The following is an 8,300-nucleotide window of genomic DNA, read 5'->3' on the forward strand; positions in this document are numbered from 1 at the left end:
TTTACTTTTAACCCACAATAGCAGCATACTTTTTTATTTAACAAAAAAAAATCTTGTGTTTTTAAACCCAAATGTAGATGTTTATCTTCTATAATCAGTTTTCTTGTACGACCAACATTATATGACATTATCTAGAGATATCAAGGGACAATATTTTATAAATAAGAATATTTTTAGTGGATGAATTGTTTGAATGGCTTAGATGATCGGTATCATATTTTATAAATATGAGTATGTTTAGTGGCATATTAGGTTTTTATAAACATAATCACAAGGGTAATATTGGTACCAAAAAAAAAACAAAAATATAATCCAGGAAATTAGATCATTCCCCCATATCCAATCAATTCTCTATCTCCCAAACCCTAGATCGTCTCAATCACCATCCCTCTTTCTCTCACAATTTCATCGGCTATTGTTCCCCCAATCCAGAACCACCATACAAAATCAATAGGCGCCTCCGTGAACTGCATCCACTATCGATTGAATCGATGAATATTCAATTTCAATTGATCACACCGACGTCAATTATCTCCCACATAGAATGAATCGATAATCGGCTACCGGATCCTCCGGCTTAGTTGCCCGCTCCTTCGCTCCATCTCATCCAGTATAAACAAAATACATTGGATTCATAAGTCAATTTATCGCATCGTCGACTCTTGACTCTCGCACACAGGCACTTGCATCGTCGGATATTGTGTTTCATTCTAAAATTAGCTTCTTCTTTGAAATCCATTCAGTGTATATTTACGACTTGTCGTCGGATGTTCTGTTTCATTCTCACATCAGCTTCTTCTTTGAAATCCATTATTCAGTGTATATTTTCGGGTTCTGCTCCTTGATTTCAGGTGCTTTTCTTATCTCTATGCCTCAAAAAAGATATTGAAACTACTCACTTTTTGAATTCTTTAGTATTTAGCGATGAAGTTACTTCATTATCGTGTTAATGATGTACTTATGCTTGATATATTGTGATTTTGTTACAGAAAATTTTGACCAAAATTAACGAGGAATTCGTGTTCATGCGCACATTGGTTCAGTGAGTTCTAGATTATTTTGTTTTCATATCCTATTTGGAAACTTCTAGTTTACACAATTGATGCACTTCACTTATTCTGAAAATATTATATATGATTATTGATAAAATCATTTAATCTAATATTCTCTAGACCTATTTACATGTTTGGGAAAATTCAGATTAATTGAAATACAACATACACAACAAGAATTTACCAGTAACTACTTAATGGTTGTTTCTCTGTATAGGCAACTACTATGAAGCTTAAATTCACCTGATTAGCCTTTGAATTTAGCAGCAAGATTGCACAGGAAAGCACAAGCTCGATCCAATTTCATGGTGGCTCGTGAAGAAATATATGTAGGAAGGGGTAGTATCACCCTTCGTGGAACCTGTTATCAACCTAAATGGTGCATTTGTTCTTAATTTTTCAACATTTTTTTATCTGTAATAGCTATAATGACTAAACTTGTATAATTGTATTCCTTTTTCTATGTTTTCCGTTGTTATTTTCTACTTGCAGCTTTGCAGAATCAAAAGAAGAAATTTGCAATAAAAAGCATCATTATCTTCCGACTATGCTGGATCTAATGTCAGCAGGGACAAACTTTTTCTCCATCTTTACCAGTAGCATGACCAATGGACACAGCATCATCTAGTAAAAGTTTTTTCAGTTTACTGTGTATAGGGATGTCAAAAACCCCCGTGGAACCCCGATACCGTACGGGACTAAATTTTCAAAAAAACCGGGAGCGGGAGCGGGGGCAGAATTAAACCCCGTTTATTTTCGGGACCGGGGTCGGGAGTCGGCATTTCCGTCCCGTACTCCCGCGTGGGCCCCGGTTGTACATTTATGTAAAAAATATATATTTAATATAAAACTAGACGAGGAGCCCCGCGTTGCGGGGATGGAGCTAAACAGAAACGATCGAGAGCATATGATTTGAGTCGGAAAGTGAGTCCATTCAACTTCATTGTCTTCTTCGCATACCAGAAAAACAATATTGGACACTTGACAGAATTAGAATTTATAGTATAAAGTCCATTCAATACTTGTCTATTGATGTTTCTTTCACCTTCAAACAAAAGTCTTGAAAAAGGATGAAATACTAAATCTAAGACAGCCGCATTATAAAACTATTAGCATAAGAAAATAACCATCCGTAAAGAAACAAAATAGAAAAAAAATTAGGGTAATCACCAAAAAAATGAGCAAATGCTATAAGTGATACATTGTTGTAATATAATAACGGTGTGGCAATATGGTCATAAAACTGTAAAGAAATTAATTTTATTAATATAAAAACTGTGCAGGGGCAATATGGTCCTAAAAAGAAAATATTTATTTTTTTAATATTAAAAGTGTGGAGGGGCAATATCGTCCTAAAACAATAAAATTTGATTTTTATAAATATAAAAACAGTGTTCAGGGGCAATATCGTCCTAAAACTGTAAAATGAAACCTTTAAATAGAATTAAACCGTCCGGTGTGAAGCCCTACAAATTCCGGCGTATGTGTGATAAATTTCCTCACCTTCCAATCTCTATCTACTGATTTCACACCTGCAGTTCACCTAACCATATCTTCCTACCAATATCATTTAAAATATATATAAGAATAAGACAGTTTTTATATGGCCAAAAAGAAAGTTAAACAGGTTGAGGTTGTGACCTTGCGACAATAGCGAACATTCCCACTTACATCCTTCCAGATGCCAAATATGAGGTCCAACTGATTTGAGAAAAACCCTACATCAATATACACAACCAAGAAATACCAGGTAACTGGTAATGGGATCCAAAAACTGAAAAAAAAAAAAAAAAAAAAAAAAAGTCAAGAAATCGTTGATAAATTAATAGTAGTTACCTGTAAGTAGATCTGCAGTCGGTAAACTCGGTTGTGGTGGTCTTGATTGTCCATGTTCACAGTTTCTTCCAACTCCTGAGGTTTAATTTCACTTGTTTGAAGGGCTTCAGTGCACTTGTTTTCGGATTTATTAGATTGGTTTTTGTGTGTGATTTTTGTCATCAATTTCAAACTTGTAAGGTTCAGAATTCAGACTAAAATGGGATAATATTTTAAGGCACAGTTACAACATCATAAATACTAACTTTTGGGAATTAAAAAAAAAACAAAAAATACTAAAAGGTAAACTTATTGCACCTGTCCATGACTGAGCATCTCTGACCATAGCAGTTGAGGTAAGAGGTTCGCAGATTACACTTCTTGATTTGAAATTCCAAACAGAAGCTACAAAGGTCTGGGCTGATTTTGCTAAACCATGTAATACGATTCCAATTCCTATAAACGACCTCCAATAATTTCCAAAAAGTGAATAGGGGAAAATATGTTGATACAGTTACTTTTTCTCTGCAATTTATTCTTAAAAAACATTTATAAATGTTGAAACTGGAAAAAAGAACATATTGAAAAGCTAAATTCAGCAAGAAATTGGGAGTAAAGAAGTTACTTGTGCAATCCAATTGTCTATAGAGTAAACAACACCACTTATCATCATCTTAGCCAAAACAGGATTTTCTTTAAGAGCTTCTTCATAAGCAATCCAATTGTAATTGCAAAGACATTGGCTACTCCAACAGTATCCTTACCAATTTTCTTTCATTTATTTTTAAATGATTTATGATTTGAATACCTCATCGTGGGGCTAGAATACCTAAACATCTCCAAACTTCCAAACAACTTGGGGGTGGAATACCTCATCTGATACTAATGGTAGTAGATCATCATCTGTGATAACCTAAACATAATAATGTGATTGGATTTTAAAATATTCCAAAATTATTACATGGAAATAAGGGTTTTAGTACCTTTTTAATTTCAGCTACAGATTTAAATCGCCAAAGCATGGCATCCATGGTACAAAAATGGAGAGTACATTGTTATTTATGAGTTTAGTAACTTCATTTTTACCATTTTTCATCTCTGAAACAACATAAAACTTGAAAACCGATCAATACACATCAGTCATCCATCATGTTCATCTTCTGTAATTACATACCTACGAAAATTTCCAAGAAAAATTATTTATGTTTTTTGGACTTGTAATAAGATCTAATGCATCATGTAACCCGAAATACAGATGTACTTACATTTGCTTATTTAGGACCAGATATAGATTCAGAGTGTTTCGTTTATCTCTGTAACTACAATCAAGAGCAGCAATGTTTCATGTTATTATAGAAAATGTACAATTTCTCAGAGCACGCTCATGAAATGTCAAAAAGTATCTAAATGTTGGGGTGTAGATTATTGTTAAAAAACCATACCATAATGGAGACATTTGCTGAAATGGAATCAGAATTTCACTATTTAGGAATTTCACAGCCAACAATTTTGACCGCCTTCCTCTTATCTACTCTACCTGATCCCAATTTCCTTCTGTCATGTTTCGTCTGTACAATCGCCATCCTCTTCCTAGCGTATACCATTTGTGAAAACTTCAACACTTAGAATTTAGAAACATTCATGTGGGTTCAAAACAGAAACTCATGTAAATATATAAGCCAACCCTGTAAAGATTATAGATATATTTTTCATTGGTTTTGTTACGGTGGTCCATATATTCTTTTAACACAAAATCTGAAAGTCTACCTCTATGTAATTGCCATAGGGGTAAAATGGTCTAAAATTGCCTAACGTGTCATACAGGACCATTTTAGAGTCCGGTACGTGGTTGAGCAAGAAGCTATGATCGAAAACTGGTAGAAACACCACTTCCACTATTTCTGCAAAAAAAGTGAGTAAATTGATTTCAAAATCATCAATTTGAAACAAAATTAAAGAAAATTCCAAAAAAATCACCGGTGCCACCGTCTACGAAGTTCTTGAGCAACGCCAAATCAATCGCCACAGGGTCGTCCGTTTGGGAAATCGTATGCATTTGATTGAAGTAGTATCGGTTTCAAAGTCAAAGTTTGTGTAAGGTAATTTCAACATGCTAGCAGTAAACCGAACGTTAAACGGACTGAACAGAAAACCCTAACCTTTGCTTTCTGGAAGGGAAATTGAACCAATTATTAAACACAATTATGCAAAATCGGCAATGAAACCCAAACTGTAACGCCCCGATTCTCAGGTATTGTTTAAATAATAATTTAATTGGTTTCAAGGCCTACTCGACGAGTTGGTTGCCCTACTCGTCGAGTAGCAGCGGGTTGGTTCGCGTATTTAGTGACCTACTCGCCGAGTCCATGAAGGGACTCGACGAGTAGGAGCTGGCAGATGAAACCCTAAATCCCGGGGTTTTGCACCCTATTTAAGGAAGCATAAGCCTCCTTGGGCCTCTTTGCAGTCCTTTGAGAGCTCAGAAAACCCTAATTCGTGTGGTGCTTCATTCTTGTGTGTCTAAAGCTTTGGAGAGGAGATCTTTTGAAAAGAAGAGCTTGGAGAACAAAAGGCTAGGAGCAATGAAGGGTGGGAAATCAGAAATCTACCTCAGATAGCATCATTGGAGGTATCAAGTCGCCACCTTTTCTTCTTTTCCCTTCTAGACCTCTTTTGGTTGAGATCTAGGGTTTTTATGGTTTGGCTGAGATGGTAATGTGGGATATGAGCTAGATCTGAAATTGTAACTTCAGATTTGTACCCTTCATGGGTTCTAGAGTCATAAAGCTCCGAATTTGGTCATGTATGAAGCCTCTTTGAGTATGAAACCCCCATTGTGAGCTTGGATTTGACATTAAGAGCCTTTGTAGCTATGCATGCACGTAAAGTTTGCAACTTTACGTGAAAAGCATGCCTTAGAAGCTTGGATCTGTAGTTTGGAGCCGCTGCATGGCTCAAATGAGTCTGTATGGCAAAAAGGACTGAAGGGACTCGGCGAGTCGCATGATCGACTCGACGAGTCATATAAAGATAGGCATGAACTCGGCGAGTTGGAAGAACAACTCGGCGAGTCCAATGAAGATTGTCGTAGACTCGACGAGTGGATGAACAACTCGGCGAGTCGGTTGAGGTTTCCCCAATTTATGTATGCGCGTGTAACCGTCGAGTTGCAAGAAGGAAGCTCGACGAGTGGCCTTAGGGTCTCGATCGTAAACCGAAGGAACTCGACGAGTCACTCAGGTGACTCTGGCGAGTGGGTTAGTACTTCAAGGAACTCGGCGAGTAGCCGAGGGTACTCGGCGAGTCAAGGTCAACATGGATTGTTGACCTTGACTGATGATTTTGACTTTGACTAAGGGTTGACTAGTAGGTTTATGGAGTACCTTGTAAGGTTGAGGACTTATGGGTATATTCATACTATGGTAATAGGTGGTGGAGTTTGTGGCAGTGATCTGAGGGTTGAAGTTTATCTACCGAGTCGACATCTGCAAGGTGAGTTATCCTCACTATATCGATAGGGTCTAAGGCACCAAGGCTGACCCTTTAGTTGTTATCGTTATGGTATGCTACATGTGGATATGATCTGTTAGATCGGAATCAGGATAGACAGTATGTTATGCTCTTATGATCCGTAGGGATTGATATGTTAGTGACCTGCTAGGTCAGTGCTCTAGCTATGAGAGATTGCTATGTTTGGTAATTAGTGAGATAGATATGTTCGATGTTTGTATATGCCAGTAAATGTTAGTTATGCGCACATGGTTATTTGCTTGTTGCTTGGGTTGAGGCGGTCCTACTTTGTGCTGAAGGCCAACACACCCTATGAGCGGTCCGGGGAGACTGTAGGCCCACGTGGCGGTCCAGTCATGCCGAAGGCTCGGTATAGATTCAGTTAGACTGTAGACCCTGTAGGGCGGTCCAGTCAGGCCGATGGCCCAGTATGCATGTTGATTGATTGATTATTACGGTTATGGTATTATCAGTATGGTATTGGTATTTTGGGGGTAGCTCACTAAGCCCTCGGGCTTACAGTTTTCAGTTTATTGTTTCAGGTACTTCAGGAGATCATGGCAAGGCGAAGGCGTGACCGTACCGCTCCTCATCCTTATGATCTGGTTATTGGGACCATCTGATGAATAATGATTGAAAACATTTTGTAAACAAATACTATTTGGTTTTATTTATGATTGAAAAAGTTTAAATTTGGCGTAAAATTTTTGGATGTTACACAAAAACACGGTTGAAAAAAATCCAAATGTTACTTACTTCGGAAGCGTTCTTCACTAACAGGAGGTGCTTCAATGGCGGAGGAAGACAACGAGCAACTGCAGTCGATCCCGACCTTCGATCCTTTTCTGGCGACGATGGAGGTTGGTACTGAAGGTCGTGTGTGAAGCAGAGAAGAGAAAATGAAAGGCGAGAGAAGTCTAGAAAAAGGATGATAAGCAGTGGAAAGGTTGAGGCGGTGGATAACTGGGCCGAAGCAAGGAGGTGGTAGAAGAGGACACACTCACAGAGGGTTGAGGAAGAATAAGATGAGGCAGTGGGTTCCTCGGACAGTGGAATGAGGAAGAATCCAGATGAAGCGGTGAATATACCGGATGAGGCGGGGGAGGTGACCATGGTTAAGGAACTAAACCCACCCTGGTTAGGTACTGTTCCTAACAATGGTCCTTCTTTAATATATATAAGAATACATATACTAAATAGATTTTTGAATGTTAGGTTTAGGTTAGGTTTCACTTTCCCGTTTCCAATTAATGGATATTGAAGATGTAGTGAATTGATCATATATTTTTGGAGATGTAAGTATTTTATATTTGTAATGTTGGATTTGTCGTATTTTATAATTGCAAGATTGTTGGAATTGTCGTTTTGTAATGCTAGATTCGTAATGTTGGATTTTTAATTTTTTTAGTTTCTAAAAGATTAGGTTTTAAGCTTTTAAAGTTATTAAAAATAGTATTTTTAGCCTAAAACAAAGCAGATTTTTACAAAAAAAAAATTGAATTTTAAGCCTATAAACCGGGGGAACGTGGGCGGGACCGGGGGCGATGGAGGTAACCGGAGGCGGGATCGGGGGCTATGTAAATGGGGGATCCGGGGGCGGGGGCAACAACTGATTTCGGGGGCGGGGGCAGCTATTTCCGCTCCCGTTTGGTCCCGTTAACGTCCCTAACTTTATACCCTTTGGGCTTTCATGATACATTTTATATAACTTTTGACAGCATATTCTTGAATTTTCTAGAGATTCCACGACTGAAACATTTCAAGCATCCATTGAGTAAGTTAACAAATATATAAAAATTGTAAGCCTATTCTTCTTTTTGGTAGTGTACAATTTAATGATTTATACTTTCAATTTTTAGTTTTAAGTAAGCATCTTATAGTGGAGGAAGGAACATTAAATTCAAATGAGTCCTTGAAGACGAT

General features: G+C 37.5%; 3 long non-coding RNA genes across 12 annotated transcripts; 2 read left to right on the plus strand and 1 right to left on the minus strand.

Moving 5' to 3' along the window:
- Positions 1 to 274: 274 nt before the first annotated feature.
- LOC145119362 (uncharacterized) lies at positions 275 to 1,946 on the plus strand. The gene is made up of 3 exons (XR_013713814.1): positions 275 to 851; positions 990 to 1,042; positions 1,270 to 1,946. It is a non-coding gene; the product is annotated as an uncharacterized LOC145119362 (long non-coding RNA).
- A 453-nt stretch (positions 1,947 to 2,399) lies between these two features.
- On the minus strand, positions 2,400 to 5,085 carry LOC145119363 (uncharacterized). 10 transcript variants are annotated; one of them, XR_013713820.1, is made up of 9 exons: positions 4,845 to 5,083; positions 4,635 to 4,768; positions 4,310 to 4,552; positions 4,133 to 4,186; positions 3,851 to 4,041; positions 3,676 to 3,780; positions 3,186 to 3,323; positions 2,889 to 3,082; positions 2,400 to 2,770 (listed from the first exon to the last, which is right to left on the minus strand). It is a non-coding gene; the product is annotated as an uncharacterized LOC145119363 (long non-coding RNA). The 10 variants fall into 10 exon arrangements; XR_013713818.1 differs by having other exon boundaries at positions 3,493 to 3,780; XR_013713817.1 differs by having other exon boundaries at positions 3,186 to 3,392; positions 3,493 to 3,780.
- On the plus strand, positions 5,042 to 7,666 carry LOC145119364 (uncharacterized). Its single transcript, XR_013713825.1, has 4 exons — positions 5,042 to 5,118; positions 5,394 to 5,496; positions 6,297 to 6,359; positions 6,920 to 7,666. It is a non-coding gene; the product is annotated as an uncharacterized LOC145119364 (long non-coding RNA).
- The last annotated feature ends 634 nt before the right edge of the window (positions 7,667 to 8,300 follow it).

The sequence above is a fragment of the Lactuca virosa genome, chromosome 6 (genome assembly GCF_052849685.1).
Source record: "Lactuca virosa cultivar CGN04683 chromosome 6, Lactuca_virosa_CGN04683_v6, whole genome shotgun sequence".
NCBI classification, from domain to species: Eukaryota; Viridiplantae; Streptophyta; class Magnoliopsida; order Asterales; family Asteraceae; genus Lactuca; species Lactuca virosa.